The following is a 12,096-nucleotide window of genomic DNA, read 5'->3' on the forward strand; positions in this document are numbered from 1 at the left end:
AGATTGCATCCAAGTACTGCATTTCAGACTCTTTTGTTGACTATGATGGCTACTTCGTTTCTTCTAAGGGATTCTTCCCCACAGTAAAACACATTTCCTTATATTCTCCCTTGAATAATCTTTGAAGGTTGTGCTAACTGTAGGCAAACTGTAAAATTAATTAAATTTGTCTCTGAACCTCTCCTATCTTTCCTTAGCACTCTTTTCTCCTCTTTTCTTTGTATAATTTCTAAAGAATATCCAACTTTATCAACAAAACTCTCATAGGTTGTTGTACAAAATAGAGTTAACTACTGAAAGTCATTTTATGAACAATTTTTTGTTTCTTTTTTAAATGAAGCTCCTACACTTACTAGCAAGATTGTTTCAGTACTCTAATATGATCTGTCTTTTCCAGAGGTACAAGGTTTAGAATCTCCAGTCACCATTCTGACATTGACTTGCCTCATGATTTGGGGAAATAACTTAAATTTTCTAATCTTTATATTTCTTTTCTTCAAAATGAGTATCTGTGAAAATTAAATGAGATCAGACTATATACATAATACACAATACTAACATGTTCAGCATATATTTCACAATCTCTAAATGAATGAAGCAAGCATGAAAAAAGGTAATAAATGAAAATGGGCTTTATTAACATAATAATGTTAATTCTTTTTATTCTTGTGCTTATTTTAGCACCTTTGATTTGTGTACAATAAATCACACTTTCCAGGAGGCAGGGCATCAGGACACATTTTGAAAGGGAAAGCAATGTGCCTATTATATTTTAGTTGTATATTTGAAAAAAAAAAAAAAGGTTTTCATGGTACAAACTGTAGAAAATGGAGCTGGTTGGAATAGAGAGCATATGTAGAAGATGGAATCCAACTTCTCCTCATCAGTGATTCTTGAGGGGAAGTTTCAAAAGGTCCAAGGATGTGTGGAATTTTTATTAGAAAAGTCTTCTTTTTTTAAGTTTATAAAGATTCCTTCAGTTCAATGTGCTTTTCAAATATGAATCATCTCAACTGTATGTATATCTCCAGCACAGTGTGAGACCTTAGACATAGAGTAGAAGTCAAAGTATTTTAACAGAAACTGACAAAGGTTTGAAACTAAGGATGACAAACTCTAGACCCAATAGGGCAATTAGACGTGTATGTACCAGTCTTCAAATCTAACAAAGACCAAAAGCAACCAAGGCCGCAAGTGAGATGCTCCTGGCCTCGGATCCCTGAGCACAGTTCCAGCCATGTTACTTCCACCTCATGAAGATGGGTTTTGTGAAGGGTTGAGCTGTGGGCGTGGTGGTTGGGGTACTCTTCGACATCTTTTCCCTTCTCAGGGTTAGAATATGGGGTCAGAAGCTGATGGGTGGTATCAGGAAAACCATGATGCAATGTGGTGGCACCTTTAGCACATTCATAGCTATCAGGATGGACATACAATGCTCATCAGGGCAGTGTTGCCCACTACATCCACCCTCTCCCGTCAGTCCCAGTCCATGCACTATAATAAAACAAGTCTTTGATTTCAGCCCCTTCATGGATCACAGCCTTGTTGTGGTTGAAGGGACTTGCATAACTCAGTGAGGCTATGAGCCATGCTGGGCAGGGTCACCAAAGATGAAGAGGTCATAATGAAGAGTTCTGACAAAGGGAGGAGGGAATGGCAAACCAATCCAGTATTCTCTCTGTGACAATGCCATGAACAGTTTGCAAAGGTAAAAAGGTATGACATTGAAAGATGAGTGCCCCAGGTTAGAAGGTGTCTAATATGCTACTGGGGAAGAGCAGATTGATTTAAGAAAGACAAAGAATAGACCAGCATAGTTACTCTTGCAAAAATCTATGACTGTATTATTGCCATAGATAAACAGATTATAGGGTTCTTCTGAAGGCAAGACTACCTTGTACTTGGACAAATGGTTAGTTTAGTACAAGTGCACAAAGAGAAGAGTGCCACCTGCTGGACCAGCTATGATACTCCGTGCTGGGCTGGGGCTATATGAAAATGAAGGAAATGACAGAGACTCTGGTCCAAATCAAATTCACATGCTTGCCTTTAAATTAGTTTAACAGTCATTTGGCATTATTCAGCTATTGCTTCTAAGCTTCTTTTGCTCAGCTGACAAATGAATTACTCTTCCAGAACAGACTTTTCTGTTGAATTTATTTGGGGGACTAATTCAATTATTTTATATTACGAGCTTATACTAACTGCTTATAACACACAGTTTGACATTAATTATAATCCATTTTGTAAAGCATAATCTCTTGATTATTTCCTTTTGCAGTCTCAGTTCCCTCTTTTCTATACAATGCATTAATTCTCCTAGTCGGGTAGCAATAGTTGTGAAAAGTAATATGCCAGCGCTCTGACTTCCATTGCAGCGTGCTTAAATCGGGAGATGGGAGGAGGTGTTGACAAGCAACTCCAGGGAGTTGCAGTAACAGTGGGGCTGCTCCATCAAGGTGGGGATGGATATTACATCACTGAAATTGTTTAGAATTCCTATACATGATAATATGAAAATGCAAGCTGACTTAGTGTTAGTCACTCAGTCATGTCCCACTGTTTGCAACCCCATGGACTGTAAGCCTGCCAGCCTCCTCTGTCCATGGGATTGTCCAGGCAAGAATAGTGGGTTGCATGCCCTCCTCCAGGGGCTCTTCCCGACCCAGGGATCGAACCCAGGTCTTCTGCATTACAGGCAGGTTCTTTACCATCTGAGCCACCAGGGAAGACCAAAATGACTTAGCCATTTTTTTTTTTAATGTGGTATTATCTTTAACTAAGTATAAAGACTTTTCCAGTCATGTCACCCAGGGATCATTTTATCCACTGCTCTATTTGGCTTCTAGTCTCTTGCCTCTCTCCTCAGCAGTGGTAAGGCAGATACCCTTACCATAGGGAAGGGAGTCCCATGGTTTGTTGCCTTTGCCAATAATGAAAATTTTTGAGAACCAGGTGGCAAAGCTGTGGTCACTGGCATCTTTCACACGAACTACGTTGAAAGAACCAGGATGTCTCTCCTGATTGGTGACCACACCAGTTCTTCTCAGGTTAGCACCTCCAGTCACCATGCACCAGTGTCAAATTTGATTAAATCAGTACTCTTTCCAGTCTCCAAGTCAGTTTGAATGATGTCATTCACCTTGATGAGGGAATCGAGGGTAGTGGATGGTGCAAGCATTATGGGTCACCAGACAAGGGATTCCCTTTGTCCCCAGAAAGATCTTTCCCACTTTGCCTAGCTTGTACCTTGCCTCCTCAGGTGTAATACAATGAACAGCAAAGCAACCACTGGTGTCATAGATCAGGTGAAAATTCTCTCCAGTTTTATCAGCGCTGATGACATCCATAAAACCAGCAGGGTAAGTTATATTGGTGCAGACCTTGCTATCACTCTTAATGAAATTCTGCATACGGATCTTCTCTATTTCATCTCCTATTGGGGCATACTTGAGTCTGTTCCTTAGGAAAATGATTAGGGGCAAACATTCCCTAGTTTGTGGGGACTGGTAGATGGACGAGGAGCAAACACACCACTCAGTTTATCCGGCATCGAAAGCTTTGGAGCTGATGTGGGCTTCAGGTGCTTCTCGGGAGCACAAGCTGTGGCTGCTCTAGGCACTGGGCAGGAAAAAGAGCTGACTTAGTTTTATTATTGCTTTTTTGTTCTCTGCAGACAATGTATCCTTTATTGCCTGAACCAAGGACAGATCCTTCTCACAGCATCTTCCCAATACTCTTTGCACTCACAAATAGTGTGAGTAGGACAGAGATGTCCAGATTTCTATGCCTTATGTTTGAAAGAAGTATTCTTCCACACTGGCATAATTTTTTGAGCCCAGTTAAAACTGTCTTCATCCACACTGCCTTAAATTCCTTTTCTTATTTTGACATTGCACCAATTATCATTTCATTTAAGTTGTAAATGAAAAAGCTATCACTTTTAAACACCTTAAGGTAGATCAATTTAATCAGATTACATTCTCCTAAAATTTAGCCAACATTAGCTCACTGTAAGAATAACAGTTCTGAAGAAGAAAGAGTGTGAGGTCCTTTGAAATACATTTTGTTAGTCTGCTTCCAAGCTGGGCCAGTTAGAATCTTGCCCAGGATTTCTCTATTGTAGCTACTGAAAAAGAACTGTTGGGTTGCCCCAGTGGCTCAGTGGTGGAGAATCCACCTACCAGTGCAGGAGAGACAGGTTCGATCCCTGATCCAGGGAGATCCAACGTTCTGTGGAGCAACTAAGCTCATGCACCACAAACACTGAGCCTGGACCCTAGAGCCCAGGAGCTGCCACTGCTGAAGTCCGCATGCCCTGGAGCCTGTGCTCTGCAACAAGAGAAGCTATAGAGACCCAGGCAATGCGACCAGAGAGCAGCCCGGGCAGCCACGAGGAGCCAATGCATTAATAAAACATTTTTAAAGGAAAACAACTGCTCCCTTTCCCCTTGGGCTGATAAACTGGTAAGTCATGAATCTTGAGCTGCTCTGTTCAGTTCAGTTCAGTCACTCAGTTGTGTCCGACTCTTTGTGACCCCATGAATCGCAGCACAACCAGGCCTCCCTGTCCATCACCAACTCCCAGAGTCCACCCGAACCCATGTCCATAGAGTCGATGATGCCATCCAACCATCTCGTCCTCTGTCATCCCTTTCTCCTCCTGCCCTCAATCTTTCCCAGAATCAGGGTCTTTTCAAATGAGTCAGCTCTTCACATCAAGTGGCCAAAGTATTGGAGTTTCAGCTTCAGCATCAGTCCTTCCAATGAACACCCAGGACTGATCTCCTTTAGGATGGACTGGTTGGATCTCCTTGAAGTCCAAGGGACTGTCAAGAGTCTTCTCCAACACCACAGTTCAAAAGCATCAATTCTTTGGCACTCAGCTTTCTTTATAGTCAAACTCTCATATCCATACATGACCACTGGAAAAACCATAGCCTTGACTAGACGGGCCTTTGTTGGCAAAGTAATGTCTCTGCTTTTGAATATGCTATCTAGGTTGGTCATAACTTTCCTTCCAAGGAGTAAGCGTCTTTTAATTTCATGGCTGCTGTCACCATCTGCAGTGATTTTTGAAGCCCAGAAAAATAAAGTCAGCCACTGTTTCCACTGTTTCCCCATCTATTTGCCATGAAGTGATGGGACCAGATGCCATGATCTTCATTTTCTGAATATTGAGCTTTAAGCCAACTTTTTCACTCTTCTCTTTCACTTTCATCAAGAGGCTCTTTAGCTCTTCTTCACTTTCTGCCATAAGGGTGGTGTCATCTGCATATCTGAGGTTATTGATATTTCTCCCAGCAATCTTGATTCCAGCTTGTGCTTCCTCCAGCCCAGTGTTTCTCATGATGTACTCTGCATATAAGTTAAATAAGCAGAGTGACAATATACGGTCTTGATGTACTCCTTTTCCTATTTGGAACCAGTCTGTTGTTCCATGTCCAGTTCTAACTGTTGCTTCCTGACCTGCATACGGGTTTCTCAAAAGGCAGGTCAGGTGATCTGAATTCCCATCTCTTTCAGAATTTCCACAGTTTATTGTGATCCACAGAGTCAAAGGCTTTGGCATAGTCAATAAAGCAGCTAGTGAACATTTGTTCACCAGAAGGAGAGCCTCTGATTGAAACAAAAGAGTTCTCTGATGACATTCTATTAGTTGAGTTCTGGCTTTCCCAGTTACATGAAACAGTAAATAATCCCCCCCCCCCACCTTTTTTGTTAAGTTTGAATTGGGTTTCTGTCTTCCTTTCCAACCAAAAACATTTTGACCAATATATATTGCTTTACATATAGTACTTGTATGCAAGATTAAAACATTCTGTAGCTATACTAAATCTCTTTATATAAATGATTAAAGCAAATATAAATAGACATTGCTTTCTATGAGTGATTTGTAGCCTATGCCAACAAATGGCAGTTAGCACAATATATAATAATTTGCTTTACTTTTCTTAATCATTTTTCATTCTCTACAGTCATGTTTAAAAGTGATTTATTTTCATTCTAGACACTTGATTAATGATTGGCTCTCTATGTACACTAATTCCAATTCAAATTTAAAGTCATCTGTCTCAAATATTGGCAAGAGAATTAGCAGTCCTGTACGTGTTACTACCTGAATGTTTACAATTTTAGTTCCTTATTGATCTCATTTTTTTAAAAATTAGATTCATAAAATTTTAAATTTTAGTGTAAGTCGGGCTGCAATTAAATTTGGAAGTATGGCAGAGTTTGGATTAGAGCTAAATCAGATTGGCAGGAGTTCTGCAGCCTTAATGGCTATGTTTTACATGGTGCTATTAAAGTTATAGCCACATAAATTATGTCACTTAATCCTAGAAGTCTTGGAAATTAACCATGGTAAGAGGGAGCCCAGTGTTGATAAACTAAGCAGTACCAAGAAGACTGTTGTGAAAATATCAGTAGAAAAGCAAATGGAAAACAAGGATAGCATTAATGTTATAGGTTTTCTGTTTGTCTGTTGAGACTTATGTGCTAGAACCTTGATGGCTATGACTTGGCCTCCGATGCCTGGAACAGTCCCAGGCTTATGGTCAGCACTCAAAAAGAGCTTGTTGAATGAATGAATGATGCTCTTCAGTAGATACAAATCTTTGATGCAACAAGATTTTTCCTGTAATTACTGTAGGTTATCAGACTGATCCAGAAGGAATTTCAGGTATTCTCTTCTCCAGTCTTCCTCATTTTAATGCTGAAGGAACTGAGATCAGGAGAGGTAAATGTTTGTTCAGAACCAACATGGGGTAATGAATCAGTTAACAAACATTTATGGAGTATTCACTACTGATGAATATTTGGAACTGTTTCAGATAATGGGAATACAGCAGAGCATAAGACAGCCTGAGGCTCTGACATCAAGAGTTTACATTCAGAGTGATGACTGAGTGATCAGTGAGTAAATAAGATTTCCGTTCCTTATAAGTGATGCTATAAAATGCTAGTATAGAATATTGTGGTGGAGAATAACAGAACATGGGGAAAGACACAGCTGATTTAGTAGATTACTGAGCACAGAATCTCTAAGAATTCTCATTTGAGCCAAGCCATGAGTGATGAGGACACATGTATGCAAAATAGAGGAAAAGGATTCCAAGCGCAGGTGCAAAGGTTCTAACATGGAAACAAGCTTGGTGTGCCTGATGGAAAGAAAAATAGCCATAGTGCTTCTGCTGGAATGAAAAGGGCAGGAAATGAACAGAGATGAGGTTTGGTGGGCAAATACCACACCCTGTAGAACCCTGTGTATCAGGAAGAGAAGAAGTTGGGTTTTATTACAGAGGGTGATGAGACCCCAATATAAGTTTTGCGGAGAGAAGTCACATAATCTAATTTTCATTTTAGCCATTTGCAGTGACATGGATGGAACCTAAACATTGTCATACGGAGTGAAGTTAGTCAGAAAGAGAAAAACAAATACCGTATATTAACATATACATGCAGAATCTAGAAAAATGGTGGAGATGAACCTGTTTGTAAAGCACAAATAGAGACACAGGCATAGACAGCAAATGTATGGACAACTAGGGGGGTGAACTGAGAGGTTGGGATTGACCTATATACACTATTGAGACTGTGTATAAAGTAGATAACTCATGAGAACCTACTATATAGCTCAGGGAACTCTACTCAGTGCTTTGTGGTGACCTAAATGGGAAGGAAATCCAAAAAAAGAGGGGATATATGTATATGTATAGGGGATTCATTTTGCTGTACAGTAGAAACTAAAGCAACATTGTAAAGCAACTAGACTCCAATTTTTAAAAATTAATTAAAATTTAAAAAACAAAAATTGAAGGAAAAAAATAAGATTAATGAAAAAAAGAAAAATCACTGAGACTGCTATATGGAGAAAGGATCAGACTGAAGAAGACAGGAAGCTGGGACTGATTGGAACATTGTCTTAGTAGTTCAGGCTAGATGGTGGTCACTTGGGCAAGGGTGTAGCAGTGAAGAAGGGAGCAGTAGCCAGACTCAAGACACACTTTGTAAGTACTGCAGGACTTGTTGATAATTGCTTGTGGGCAGTTGGACAAATGAAGATGAAGATGGTAAATGGCCATGATGGGGAAGACCGTGGGAAGAATAAACTGGGAGGAAGGGAGAAATAATTAGTTCTGCTTTAGATATGTCAAGGGCTTCCCTGGTGGCTCAGACCGTAAAGAATACGCCTGCAATACAGAAAACCCAGGAGATGTGGGTTCAATCCCTGGGTCTGGACGATCGCCTGAAGTAGGAAATGGCAACCCACTCTAGTATTCTTGCCTGGAAAATTCCATGGATAGAGGAGCCTGGCAGGCTACAGTCCATGGGGTCGCAAAGAATCAGGCACGACTGAACAATGAACAGACATGTGAAGTTTGACATTTTTATTAAACACTTATAAGGAAATGCTGAAAGGTAGTTGGATAAATAAGTCTAGAACTCAAGACAGAGGTCAGGAAAAGAGGTATGGATTTGAAAGTCGTTTGTGAAGAGATGATACTTAAAGCCATGGCAATAGGGAAGAGTACAGGCTGAAAACACAGAGGCTTGCAAGAGGTCTGCTGGAGGAGGAGGAGCCAGAAAAGATGCTAAGAAAGAGCTCTCAGACCAGTCAGGGTAAAATCAGATGAGTTTGGCTTCATGGACAGCTACACAACCAACCTTAACAGGAACTGTCTCTTATAGATGTGGGGTTGGAAGAATGGAGGAATGAAAGCCTGACTGAAGTGCATTATGGCAAGAATGAGAGGCAGGACAAAAAGGAAGCAAGCTAAACATGGCTTTCAGAAATTTTTCTGTTGAGTGGGGAAGATAAATGGAGTGGTGATTGGTGGGGGATGGAGGAGAGAGAGAGAGATTAGACGGCTAGTGCAGACAAGGCAGTAGAAAGAATCTGATGATACATAAGTGCAAGGGGATAACTGAAGATACACAGCTGTGTGGAAGAATTGGCCTTTGCGCTTGACTGGGGCAAGGATGCTTTACCCACTATGACTCAAGGGAAGCACAGATGCTGAGTTTCAGGTGCCGGTGGGCTGCAGGATTTGGTAAGGAGTTGAGGCAGTTCTTGGCCAGTTCTATCAGAGCTGTATTCAATTTTCTCAAATCCCATTCTGGAGTATAACCACATAGCCTCCAATAGAAAATAATGTCATATTTCTTGTATTGGACGCAATAGCTGAAACTGTTGATAGAGGTGATTCCTACTTCAGTTAATTTGCAGCATGAAAAATATTCTGCAAATCTGTTATGTTCAGTGGTACAAACATGTCTTTTATCTAATTAAATGGGATTCTTATAGCACTAAGCTTGTCTTGAGGACAATATAGAAGAGACAAAGCCCTCAATTTTTTGTTTGAATAAAGGAGGAAAGTCAGTCAACACATGGAAAATGTGAAGGGAATCTGGGTCCTAGAAATCACGTCGAACCACTGATACCGTCAACTCTGGAACAGCCCTACCTCAGATTTCTTGTTGTGTAAGTGTAAGTGTGCTGACTGTTGCAGATGTTTTTTAGTATTTTATTGGAGCAACAGGTAGCCATCTGGAAAAAATAAAATAAAGCTCAAACTTTATGCAAAATCAACTTCATATAAATGAAACTGTAATTTTAAAAGTACTGGACAAAGCATCAGACAGAGGAGCCTGGCGGGCTATAGTCCACAGGGTGGCAAAGAGTCAGACAGAACTTAGCAACTAAACACACATGAGCTCACATGGGACGTTTATGCCATAGAAAACTAGGCAAAGGTTAAAAGAGAAACAGAAAGCAATTTATGTTTGAAAAAAGAGAAAGATCTCTAGGATACATTTTTAAGGGGGGGAAGAAAGATATGAAATGGGTCACATAGTAGCCTACCATTTATGTAAAAAGAGAGAAAATATATATACAATATATATACAAGTTTGATATATATAAGTTTGATAATATATACAAGTTTGTTGGTTGTCTTTCGGAGCAGGGGGAGTAGGTAGTTGGCAGATGAGATCTGGAGAGAGCTTTTTTACTACATATCCTTTTCAGTTCAGTTCAATTCAGTTGCTCAGTCTTGTCCGACTCTTTGCAAACCCATGGACTGCAGCATGCCAGGCCTCCCTGTCAGTCACCAGCTCCCAGAGTTTACTCAAACTCATGTCCATTGAGTCAGTGATGCCATCCCACCATCTCATCCTCTGTCAGCCTCTTCTCCTCCCACCTTCAATCTTTCCCAGCATCAGGGTCTTTTCTGATGAGTCAGTTCTTTGCATCACGTGGCCAAACTATTGGAGTTTCAGCTTCAACATCAGTCCTTCCAATGAATATTTAGGACTGATTTCCTTTAGGATGGACTGGTTGGATCTTCTTGCTGTCCAAGGGACTCTCAAGAGTCTTCTCCAACACCACAGTTCAAAAGCATCAGTTCTTTAACACTAAGCTTTCTTTATAGTGCAACTCACATCCATACATGACTACTGGAAAAACCAGAGCCTTGACTAGACACAGACCTTGGTTGGCAAAGTAATGTCTCTGCTTTTTGATATCCTTTTATGCCTTTAAATTTTTGAATCATGTAAGAGCATTGCCTACTTTTTTAATAAAATAAAATATGACTCCATATATATTCATAGTAATGTCTCAGCGTTTTAGGACTTTTTTTTTTTTTTTTTTTTTTGATTCCCTATAAGATAGGTAGTTCAGAGAGTTCTGAAGTCAGGCTTTCTGGGTTCAAACTCTGATTCCACCAGCAACCTTAAGTAATCTACTTAACTTCTCTGTGCTTTAGCTTTCCTATTTTCCAAGATGCGGATCATCTTGAGAACTGAAGGACAGAATGCTTGCACTGCTTAGCCCAATGCTGGACCCAGAATAAGGCCACACCAAAGGGTAATGAGCATCATTTCTAATTTGCTGTGAATATCAAAGCAGCAGAAATTTTAAAGCAAAAGCTGTTCTCCTAAGTCTTAATTTTGTTATTCTGTGAAATGTAAGTAATTTAAACTGGTCCATTTAACAAATGGAACATGATGGATGGATAATAAAAATGCCAACACTAATAGCTGGCAAATATTTTCTCATTAAGACATTTTTTTCATCATCTATTGTTCTCATTTTCTCTCTTTCACTACATTGTGTTTTTCTTAAGCTGTAAAATATTATTTACAAAATGCTTGCTGGCAACATCATTGTCCTTTCCACAATCAAATATGAAACTATCAGTAGAACCCTGAACCTACCTCTTTGCATGCTGTTTTTTGCGTGTCAGCAGTTCTGGTCACCCTATCATCTCCTGTGAGCCCCTGAAGAACAAAGACCACAGTAAGTGATCACTGTCATATCCCCGGTACCTGCCACGATGCCTGGAGCATAAAGGCATTCAGTAAAGAGTTGTTGAATGAATGGACAAATGAATGAATTCATACTTGTGTTCATGAGAGAAAATGGAGGGAAAGTAATCCTCTTTCTACTTCTGCAGCCTTGCACAGTCAAAAGAAAGCGAGTGAGATACTAAGGTTCATGGAAAGTTCAGCAACAAAGAAAGAGGTTTCATCTTCTTATCCAGTTCCTGGGCTCAATGAGTTCACGTTGCTTAGAGATTCTCTCTGGTTGCAGTTCTGAAAACTATTGTAGGACAAGTGAAGAAAACATTTATGGAATACCTACTGTGTATGAGGTACTGCATTAGACACTTCAATACATTGTTTAAACCTCTCAACAATAAAAAGAGGTAAATGTTATTCCTACTTTGTAGATAAGAAAGGGGTTATCTTCTAAACGAGGTACACAAACTATTCAATCGTAGAAATTAGCCAATCCTAAAACATTCCATCTATAGCTCAATAGCCTGAACTCTGCCTATCTAATTTCAGAATTAACTACAGTATCTTTCTCAAGCAAATGTTCTAACTTGGAAGCCAAACTGTAGGGTAAGATAAAAATAATACAGCCATACCTCTATACATATTTCTGATCACTTTTAAAGTAAAAATATATAGCTCTAAGATAGCTGCTCAAAAGGTACTTGCAACGAAGTAGTCTGGAATTCCATTAGGACTTATCTTGGTAGATTTCTCTTTGACTTACTATCTAGACACTTTGTGGGGGAAATTAAG

General features: G+C 39.8%; 1 pseudogene; it reads right to left on the reverse strand.

The window, feature by feature from the left end:
* Positions 1-2,822: 2,822 nt before the first annotated feature.
* LOC101122967 (small ribosomal subunit protein eS4-like) lies at positions 2,823-3,598 on the reverse strand (annotated as a pseudogene).
* Between the last annotated feature and the right edge of the window lie 8,498 nt (positions 3,599-12,096).

Source organism: Ovis aries, chromosome 12, assembly GCF_016772045.2.
Source record: "Ovis aries strain OAR_USU_Benz2616 breed Rambouillet chromosome 12, ARS-UI_Ramb_v3.0, whole genome shotgun sequence".
Lineage (NCBI taxonomy): Eukaryota > Metazoa > Chordata > Mammalia > Artiodactyla > Bovidae > Ovis > Ovis aries.